The following is a 7,542-nucleotide window of genomic DNA, read 5'->3' on the forward strand; positions in this document are numbered from 1 at the left end:
AACGCTCAATACTGCAAAATTGAATGACGGCTATTAATTTAAATCAATTTGTTTGAAAAAATCATTTATGCATTGGACAGGCTTAAACAAATTTCCATGAAATCTTCTAGATTCTTTTTCGAGAATTTTGGAAACCTTTCCAAATATTCTTTTAAAATTATCTTCTTTTAGATAATCCTTTCTAGTTTTTCTAGAAATTTTGATGTGAAATTTTTTAGTATTTGGAACCTTCCGAAATTTATCGGGCCGTTAACTTCGAAAATATACATTTCGTTTCAAGTATTTAAAATTGGTTAAATTTGCTAATTGACTAAATAGGAATTTTTATAAAAATAGTTTAAATTTCAACCGAAGAAATCAAATTTCAACTCAAGTGACGAATTTTTAACTGAAATAGTCAAACTATATGGTTAAAAAAATGAATGTTTCAAAAACGAATTTTCGAACAGATGTTTCAATTTTAAATCAAAGAGCTGAGATCAATTTTTATTGAAAGTATTGAATATTCCAAATAAATAATGAAATGCAAAAATTTAAAAAAAATTATTTTTAATATAAATAAATTCATTCTCATTATAATACTTGAATTTTAATTGATTATTTGAATATTTAAATCCAAAAGAAAAATTTAAAAAAAAAGTTAAATCCTAAACCAATAAATGTTCTACGGTCAAGAGAAAGAAAAATAGGTAACTACATTTTCTCAAAAATAGTTGAAATTTTAATAAAGAAATATTCTTTAGGTCAAAAATCAATTTTATACAGAAAATTTAAATTTTTATCTAAAATTTTTTTTTGAAACTTTAAACATTACTTTAAATAAAATTCCTGAATTTTTAATTGAAATTGATGAAATAATGAAATTATAAAGGTTCAATTTCCAACTGAAAAAATTAAAATTTAACAAGAATAGTTAATTTTCTACCTCAGAAATAAAATTCTTACCAAAAGAAATTAATTTTTAACTAAAATGATGAACTTTTGTAAGTAATAGTGAACTTTTCAGTTAAAAAAAATAATTGCATAAGAAGCAAGCAAATATTCATCAAAATAGTTACATTTTTATACGAAGAAATGAATTTTAAACAAAAAAAAAAAAAAATAATTGTAAGGTATAAAGAGAAATTCTAGGCAAAAAACAGCAATTTTTGCATAAATAATTGAATATGCAGCTGAAAAAGGTGATGAAAATAAATGAGATTTCCTAATCTTCCAGAAAAATACTTTTTTTCATTTTTCTGGAAATTTTTAACATTTTTACAATTATATAACTTTTCTAGTCTTCATCGAAATTGAAAATTTTATTCAGACAATTTTCAAGTCTTCTCTTCTTCTATAAAAAACTTGACAAAAATTTACAAAATTTAAAGAGAAATTTTCTTTTTTGAAAATGCCCTAAATTTTTTTATTTTGGTTGATTTCATTTCATGATTTTCGAAGTCTGTGAGCGAATTCGAAAAAGGTAATAAAAATCATTGAAATCTATTTAAAAAAGATTCTACCTAATAAATAGCTGAAGAATCTCATCAAAATTAAAAATTTAATTTGGATAATTCGCAATTATGACTTTGCCAAAAATTTCACAAAATTAAAACAAAATTTGTCTAAAATTTTGAAGGAGCTCTAATTTTTTAATTTGTGATATAATCGAAATTCGGCTGAAATATATCTGAAATATATTTGGTTTCTAGTGAAAATTTTGACTGAAATTTTTAGATCTTGGAAAAAAATAATTTATTCTATTTTTGAAAATATTCAAGTTTTTGAAGAGTATCTAAGCTTCCTAATTTTCAAATAAATTAAAAATTTTATTTTCAGTCTTTTGCACATCTATAAGAAACTTTGCCAGAAGATTGTAAAATTTTAAAAAAACTTTAAAAATTTTTTAAATGCTCTCAATTTTTTAATTTTGTTTGAAAATTTTTGATTGACGAACTTAGCCTTTATTTTGGGAACCTTTACAAGTGTCTCAAATGCGGACTCGATTGGACGAATCCTTCAAAAGTTAGCATGGCTACAACATTCAGGTAACCATACATACACAGACAGACAGACAGACATGCAGACATGCAGACAGGAAATAGATTGTTTACCAAAATATAGCATTTGATATTTATTTATTATTTGTTGGAGACCGTAATTAAATTGCGTAACAGATAAATGGGGGGGGGGGGTTAAGAAATTTTGTTAGAATTTGTTATGGAATCGGGGAGGGAGTCCTTCACTCATATATGCAATTTTTGGAAATTGACTAACACTTTCACCTGAAGATTATCTTTTTAGTTTTGACTCCTATTTCAATTTTCTGAAACAGAAATCGTTTCTGATAGAAAATTCAGATGTTTTGTAAAAATTCGTCTTTTTGGGTCGAAAAATAATTATTTTCGTACAAAATTAACGTTTTGTGTAAAACCGATATATTCTTGCTGATAAATCAACTGATATCTATTTTGGAATACAAAAATTTTACTTTTTGATTTAGGAGTTTATCTTTTTTATTAGATACATTGCAGCTTCCTTCAATAAAAATGCAACTATTTTGTTAATAATTCGACTATTTCCTAAAAAATTTACTTTTTGTTTAAAAATCGTATTTTTGTGTTTAAAAGATAGTTCAAATCTTTTTGGATAAAATTTCAAATCTTTTTTTGAACATCAGTCTTTTCGACTTAAAAATTTACATGTTTTGACATTTTTTTGACAGAAATGCAAATGCTTGGTTAAAAATTTAAGCAAATTTTTAAAAAGTCATACTTTTTGGTTAAAAATTTGACTATTCAATAGGAAATTACCCTCTTGTTTACAATTCTTCTTTTGGTGTTTTAAAGTAAAGTAGAATCTTCATCGGATTAAAATTGAAGTATTTTTTCAAAAACTCATATCTAAATTCTGCGGCTTTGTTTAAAATTAAATTATTTTAAACAAAATTGTTTTTTCATTGAAATTTTATATTTTGGGGTTAAAATAAGAACTAATATTATTTCTGGAAAAATTTCATATTTCGTGGATAACAATGCATCTATTTGGTCGATAATTTTAATATTTTGTTAAAAATTCGTCCTTTTTGGTTGAATATATTCGTCTTTTTAATAAAGATTAATATTTTTTTCAGAATTTTATGAATTAAAATTTGTCCGTTTTAAGAAAAATGTTATTGGCTTTGGAAAAAATGTTGACTGTTCGGTAGAGGATTCAACAATTTTTCAAAAAGTCATCTTTTCGGTCAAAAACTCATATTTTTTTATTAAAAATTCCATTTCTTTCGTGGAAACCTATTTCTATTTCAGAAATTCATATTTTGACATTGAAAAGTGTACTGAATTTAAAAAAAATAGAAAACTCAACTATTTTTTAAATTTAAAATGTTTTTTTTTCATTCAAAAAATCACCTTTCTTAATACAAATATCATTTTTTTATTGAATCGACAGTTTCTTGTTAAGAATTAATCTTCTTTGCTTGATCGTTCAACTATTTTGTTTGAAAAATTTGTTTGAATCAATTTGTTTAAAAATAATTTTTTGTGAAAGATGTATACTTTTAGTTGTAAATTCATCTCTTTAATTAAAATTTTAACTGCTTAGTAGGAAGCCTTTTTTAAGTTTGATCTTTTTCAATTGAAGATTTTCTTTTTTGTATAAAAAAATAATTTTGTGTTCTAAAAATGCATCAGATTCATGAAAAGTTATTTTTTTGCTGAAAAATCATATATTTTATTTGAAATTCAATTTTTATAGAGAAAAATCGTCTTTTTGCTTGAAGGCACAAGAATTTTAATAAAACTTTATCTTTTCGTGAGTGAAAATTCTTCTTTTTTGTTTAATTTTTTTTGTAAATAAATTTCATCTTTCTGATTGAAATATAAATTATGATACTTTATTGTTATGACTTTATCTATTTAGTTTGAAAATTCAAATGTTTTTTGAAAAACGACGTTCAAATGAAGAAAATACCCTTTTTTTTGTTTAAAGTAAAACTTCTAATCATTTATTATGTTGTAGTTCATCCAAAAATAAGAGAAATCTCTTTTTCTCTATTGATGGAAAAATGTTTTAAGGGGGTTGAAAACCACCCCTAAATGTCAACCACAAAAAGGATTCTTCAATATATCTTTAGTGATAATTGATATTTTCTATTCAAACCAATTTGATTTCACGTTCCTTGTAAAAACGCAACTAACAAACGTAGTTCGAACAACAAGAGTTGCGACCACTATTTTTTCAAATAACAAACCTCACTTTCCTATGCCTATTTATGTGGTCAAAATTCAAAATGAGCGATAGAAAATTAGAAAAAAATCTTTTTGTCAATCAAATATAAACATTAAGTTGACCTCTTCGAAGTTATTTTTCAAACCACCCTCAAAATGAAAAAACCAAAACTTTAAGAAGGTTTTTCGATACACTTCATGTTTTAATTGATAATTTACGTTAAAATTAATTGCATATTGTTGTTAATGTGAAGTTACAACTTTTCATGTAGTTGTGACCGTAAGGGTAGCAACATCTATTTTTTCCACCCTAAAATCTACCCTCGTTTGTATTTTTTGTAAGAAAAAAATTCAAAATCTGCTGAAAAATATAAAAAATTTCAAGAGCGTAAACTTTATTTTTGTATTCAATTGACGAAAATATCTTTTCACATAAATAGGCATCGGAAAGTCAGATTTTTCATTTTAAAAAATAGGGGTTGCAACCCTTAGGTCTCGAGCTGCACGGGCTAGTTATGTGTTTAAATGAGAGAAGAAATTGAATTTTGTTCGTAGTAAATATTCAATTAGAACCTGAAGTACATTGTATAATAATCTTAGGGGGGGGGGAGCATATAGAGGGTGGGTTAAGAAATTATTTTGTTCAACATTTCTGAGCAAACTACAACTTCCTTGCATTTTTCCGAACGAAGACAGTTATATAATATAATGAATTGTTTAAACAATTTTTTTAACTTGCATTACTGATTTAACAATTCTAAACGAAAACTTAAAAAGAAGATCGAAATTTTAGAACAAACGGAACTTTCTAGAATATCTCGGAGAAAGTATAGCTATAGAGAATCTGAAAATTGTTTAAACATTTATTTTTGTTAACTTGAATCACTTATTACCTAACTCGAAGAGCAATGCAGAAAAATATCACAATTTAAAAACAAACTGCAAACCTTAGCCAATTATTTTAATAGAATGTTACTATGAATAATAATAATTATTATTATAATAATTTGTTTATGAAAATACTTTATAACCCCATTCTAAATGAAAACTCGAGAAAGAGTTGGATATTTTAAAACAAAACAAAAATATATTAATAATGATAAATAATAAATAATAATAAAAACTATCAACTATTATCATTTTTGTTTTTGAAGAATGGTAATTTAATTTTAATTGTTTACTTTTACTTTTCCTATTTTCTTTATATTATGGTTTTGACTAGATAAATTGCATCCAATAATTTCAGGTTCATATTTTTTGTCTACTGATCTAGAATAAATATTTCTTTAATATTCTTTAAATATTGGTTTTTATTTCCAAATTGTATTAAATAATTGAATTTTTATTATTTTTTGTCTAATGGTCTAAAATTACGGCGGAGATTTAGCGCAATTTTGTCATAATTTGAAAATTAAAAATTAATATAAAAAATATTGATTCCAGACTAGCAAACAAAAAACAATTAGCTTCAAACTATCAATTCATAATTTCAGATAAAAATTTATATTTTTGGTTTCCAAATTAATCTATATTGTAGGAAATAAGTTTTTTTTTGGTTAAACAGTAACTTCCTTAATCCAAATTCAAATATTCCGTTTTTTTCTAAAATATACATTCTTCAGGCATAACTTAAATTATTTATTTGAAAATTCTTGTCTTATATCAAAAAAATTTTCTTTATTAATTAATCATTGTAGTTGAGAATTCATCTTCTGGATCCAAAATTCAAACGCTTTTTTAAAAATTAAACTCCTTTGTGATCTACTTTTTTTCTAATAATTTGTAGCTTTGTCTAAAAGATATTTTTTTGACTAAAAAATTAACTATTCTATTTTTGGTAAACAATTCTCTTTAGTAGAAAATTGAGCCACTTGAATAAAAATTTCTATATTTTGATAAATGTTTCTATTTTTTGGTAGAAATAAATTTTCTTAGTTAAAAGGTTTATCTTTTATGTCAAAAATTAAATACTTTGTTAAAAGTTAAGCTCCTTTGTAATAAATGATTTTTTGATATAAAATTTTACTACTTTTCAGAAAATACGTTTTTCTGCAGTTGAAAATTAACTATATGTAAAAATCCATATATTTTTTTTCTAAAATTTATCTTCTTTGGTAGAAAATATACCCTTCTTGATAAAAAGATCAGTTTATTAGGTAAAAGTTTTTCCCTCTATATAAAAAATTAATTTTTTTGGGCTGTGAATAAAACTTTTTTATTGAAAGTTCATGGCTTTTGGAACGAAAATTAATTTTTTTTACTAAAAACTGGACAATTGTGTTTTCGAATAAAGATGTCTCTTATTTACTAGAAAATTTTATTATTTTGCTGAAGCTTTACAATTTTTAATTAAAAAGTTACCTACCTAGTGAAAATTAATCATTTTGGTTAAAAATTCATCATATCGGTTGAAAATTAATCCGCTTTGTTAAAGATTTCTTGATATGTACCACTCTACGGGGGGGGGCAATCAGTGTGTGGGGGGGGGGGGCAAGCTTCGCTCGGCCCTCTAATTTGTTGTTGCGAGGGAAGCGGAGACTCGATTCTTGGATCAGAGTTCGCAGGAGCGTTTTCTTTATTTAAGATACGCGCCTAGCCTGATCGTAGAGCGCTGTGCCTCCCCTTGACTAGTGGGTGGCTGTAGTGACGTTCGCTTGGCACTTCGTGGACGCATGAAGCGTTGCCAGGCCGAGAGGTCGTGCGTATATCAGGTTGGTTCAGGATAGTAAGTGCTGTCCGCGGAGTCAACCGACGGAAGCAGTACTTTTCCTGCGTTGGGCCCGCTTATGCGGGCCGTCTTTTTAAAAAATTAAAAAAATTTTTTTTATTTTAGATAGCAACCAGTGGTTCGTCTTGTCGATCGTGGTTTGGCGTTGTTGCTTAAAATCCGAGATTACGGCGCGGGATAGTTGTGTCGTTCATTCGGGCCCGTTTAGGGGGAGGAGATTTGAGAAGCGAGGAAGAAAAAGATGCCGGAGATTCAATGGCGGTCAGATCTAGTGTGTCACCTTCTCTGATGATGCTTTCTTGCAAAGATTGATCGGAAGAGTGAATCGCGGCAAGGATTCGTAACCCGGATACTTTGGTTTACAGGCGGCAAGCGGCCGGGCGTTTTCTAAGTCGGTCCCTTGAAAAGGAGCGACAAACGGCGAAGGAAAAATAGTACGGGTCTCCCGGAAGAACGAGGGCAGCTGCAAGGAACACGAGGTGGTCGATTTACTACGCGGCTTCTGAGATCGCGGATCGGAGGTTCCGGCTTGTCCGGAGATCGCCGCCTGTAGCAGCCACACGAAAGGTCGACGGTGAGACTGGGGATGATGTGGACGGCGTGGAC

This window comes from Belonocnema kinseyi, chromosome 7 (assembly GCF_010883055.1).
Source record: "Belonocnema kinseyi isolate 2016_QV_RU_SX_M_011 chromosome 7, B_treatae_v1, whole genome shotgun sequence".
Taxonomy (NCBI): Eukaryota; Metazoa; Arthropoda; class Insecta; order Hymenoptera; family Cynipidae; genus Belonocnema; species Belonocnema kinseyi.